At 37.6% G+C, this 3,719-nt stretch overlaps 1 pseudogene across 1 annotated transcript; it reads left to right on the plus strand.

Annotated features, from left to right (window-relative positions):
* The first annotated feature begins 222 nt into the window (after positions 1 to 222).
* LOC308643350 (prostaglandin E synthase 3-like) lies at positions 223 to 1,171 on the plus strand (annotated as a pseudogene). The gene is made up of 2 exons: positions 223 to 423; positions 477 to 1,171. The product of its transcript is annotated as a prostaglandin E synthase 3-like (transcript).
* The last annotated feature ends 2,548 nt before the right edge of the window (positions 1,172 to 3,719 follow it).

Consider the following 3,719-nt stretch of genomic DNA (forward strand, 5'->3'; position numbering starts at 1 on the left):
GAGAGTTTCCAAAGATGAAGATCTTAGTCAAAAAATACTTTTGATACTGATTTTCACAAAAAGCTCCCGTGTGAGACAAGTAAAAAATTTTCAAGGTAAAATGAGTAGATTATGAGAGGTCTCATCTAATCAACAGCTTAATTCACTGATAAAGAATAGCAGTGCGCCAGCCGGCAACCGGCCTCACTACCGCAGGCATGCACACGGTCTTTCTTGGTCTTCATGGCCCCTTTTCTTACACTCTCCTCAGAGGAGAGGAGGAGCCGCTCTCTCCAAGTGGTGAATTCAGGGGATCTAGCCGGAGCCTGCTGCCAAAGTGACCTATGGAGAGCTACTAGAGGCTGCGATTGGGGAGAAAACCCCGGAGTCCCCATCAGAGAGGAGCCTACCGGAGCAGCCACCGCCAGAGAGGCCAGCCCACCGGTTCGCCTGTCCCCCTGCCCTGCTCACAATACAGCTTCTGCAAAGTGGACTAGGTCTTCATTGAATTTTGTGTTGAAGACAGTAAAGATGTTAACGTAAATTTTGAAAAATCCAAACTGACTTTCAGTTGTCTTGGAGGAAGTGATAATGTTAAGCATTTAAATGAAATTGATCTTTTTTTTTTTTTTTTTTTTTTTTTTTTTTTTTTTTTTTACTGTGTTGCTCTAAATGATTCCAAGCATAAAAGAACGGACAGATCAATTTTATGTTGTTCACGAAAAGGAGAGTCTGGCCAACCATGGCCTAGGTTAACCAAAGAAAGGGCAAAGCTTCATTGGCTTTAGTGTGAACTTCAGTAATTGGAAAGATTGGGAAGAGGATTCAGATGAAGACATGTCTAATTTGGATTGTTTCTCTGAGATGATGAACAACATGGGTGGTGATGAGGATGTAGATTTACCAGAAGTAGAAGGAGCAGATGATGATTCACAAGACAGTGATGATGAAAAAATGCCAGATCTGGAGTAAGGAATATTGTCGTCGCCTGGATTTTGAGAAAGAAAATTATTTCTCCACAAGATTTCATGATTGAGAAAATTCCTGAGTTATAGCTCTAAAGGCAGCTGCTGTATTTGCCTCCTTTAACCCATTTTTCAACCTGTTCCCCCCGCCTTTTTAAAGGCTTCACTAAGGGTTGATAATGTACCATTGTATGGGGCAAATTTAAGTCAGCTAAGGCACTATCCATATGCATGAGCATTTTTAAGACTGCCATGAAGCTGTGGAGGTCCTAGGCAATTGATAACAGCAGTTGTGATAAGTAAGAACATTTCACCTGTCTCCTTTACTTCATAACATAATTACTGAATGATAAGAAGCTTAGGGAAAGATAACTAAATTTTAGGTTTTAGGATATGGACTCAAGAGTGGCTGAAACAAATTGGCTGACACCTTAAACTGATAACCTGCCTTTCCTCTGGAGTACCTTACAGTATTGTTACACTAAAGTTTATTTTTCAAAAAAAATTACTGCATATTATTGTATGTAAGTGATTATTTGTCAGTGTTCTAGATGTATCTTAGCTAAAACTAGTGAATGCCCTTAACTTAGATGGTTTTTGAAGCCTATACATTTGGCATTATTTGCCCCTTAAGCTTTTACATGTCTTAGCATGGAGGGCCAAGAAAGCTGTACATTGTTGCTTGAGAGTCTTACATTTAGACCCCCGATTTGTGTTTGCACTGTCAGTATTGCAACTGAGTGAAAAAAATTTAATACACTATTGGATTTTTTTTATTTCTTTTTTTTGGGGCAGGGATTCAGCTTATATCTGGCTGAAAACCTCAATTTATGTTCATGACAGTGGGGATTTTTTAAAATGTCTACATTCTTTCTAATAAACCATTGGAAGACTTAAAAAAAAAAAAAAAGAATACCAGCGCTACCTATGCACAGATGGGGTATGGTAAGAGAAGGTAGGTTACTGGGAGAATGCCTTCAGGTATGTAGTCTGTCTTTAGTTAGCAGAATTCTGTCTCTGCTTTCTGATTGCCATGTCCTGAACAGCTTTCCTCCTCCAAACTCTTCCACCCTAGTGTTCTTCCTTATATTGGGCCCATAGCAATAGACAACTTTCTATGAACTGACACCTCTGAAACCATGAGTGCCAAGCGAACCTTTTCTCCTCTCTATTGTTCTTGCTACATGTGTTGGTCACAGCAATGAAAAAAACTGACTAGAACAGATTTTTTTTTTTTTTTTTGCTGAGAAGTGGAGTCATTTGTTTAATTAACTTAAGTAGCTGTGATACTTTTTGAATTTTTTCAGTTAGTGGGAAAATTTGTCTTTTTTTATATGTTCTTTTTAGTCATACATGATGGTAAGATGTATTTTGTTAAATTATATATACATGGAGTATAACTTCTCATTCTTCCATTCTTACATGATGAAAAAATTACATTGATCCTGTAGTCATATATGCACATAGGAAAATAATGTCTTATTTATTCTACTATCTTTTCTATTCCCATTTTCCCTCCCTTCCCTTTATTCCTCTTTGTCTAATCCCAAAACATTTTTACTCTTACCTTCACACCCCTTATTGTGATTTAGCATCTGCATATCAGAGCAAAGCTTTGGCCTTTGGTTTTTGGGAATTGGCTTAGTTTAAAGATCCAAACTGGAAAATAAACATTTTAGAATGTTGTAAGTGGAGTTTAGTGTGTAATTCTTGTGGGGATTCTGAAGTTCAGAATGCTGATAGGAGTCTGCAAAGACAAGAATGGGCTCAAGAGTTGTATAGGCAGACTATTAGAAATTTATAATTAGAGTTCATTCCCATTGGTTATGTCAAATAAGTTTTCTACCTTTTGCCCATTCCCTGAGACTTTCTGTGAGGTTGACTTTAAAGATGATGGACTAATCGGGCAGAGAAAATTTCAAGGCAGCACAAAATCCAGGCAGTGATATTAATATTCCTGAAGGCTTTTAGTTTTCTGTAACTATTACAAGCAGAAAACAGAGAAGAACTTTTTTTTATTTTTCTAATTAAAAAAAAGAAGTTTTTTTTATTAGAAAAACTTGGGTGTTTGTCCAGAAAATTGCTCGTAAATCTAGATCTATTGAATATTTATTTTTTAAAAAGCATTAAAGTCACTAAAAAAGTCCTAGGTACATTAGAAAATAGAAAATATGGCTTGAAGGTAGCTCATAAATGGGCATACCACATCCATTCTAGGCTCAGGAGTATGAAAATAAAAATTACTTTGAAAAAAGACCATGGTAATACCTTTCTTGCATTGTGGAGTCTAGGAAGTGGCTTCACTATGCTGAGTAAAGCAGAAACTAAGATGCTGCTACAAACAGGGCACAAGAAAGCTTGTCTATTGCTTCAGATCATGGGAGACCATGGTGTTAATCGTGTCCTTCAGTTCCTCAGGAATGCATAATGCTGAATTTAGGGGGTCAAGGAGGCTTCTGCAGAAATTTCAAAGGAAGGCCTGTAGATGAGAAAAGAGTTTCAGGGACAGAATCCTTGTGGATTGCCCTGAGAGGGTGAGGCATGAAGATGTGGAAAGGAAGCTGAAATGAATATACCTGAGATTAAGAGATACCAGTACTGTGGGACATCTGCTGAGGAAAATTGAAAATTTTTGAGAAGAAACAAATAAAGAGATGCTATGTGGTCTGCAATCAGCAAAGATATAGGGATGGAGCTACAGAATCTCTTTGAAGAGAATATCAGCATAGCATATTCACCACATCCTGGATGCAGAGCTACAGGTCTTGTATGCCA

The sequence above is a fragment of the Spermophilus citellus genome, assembly GCF_964194105.1.
Source record: "Spermophilus citellus genome assembly, chromosome: 3".
Taxonomy (NCBI): Eukaryota; Metazoa; Chordata; class Mammalia; order Rodentia; family Sciuridae; genus Spermophilus; species Spermophilus citellus.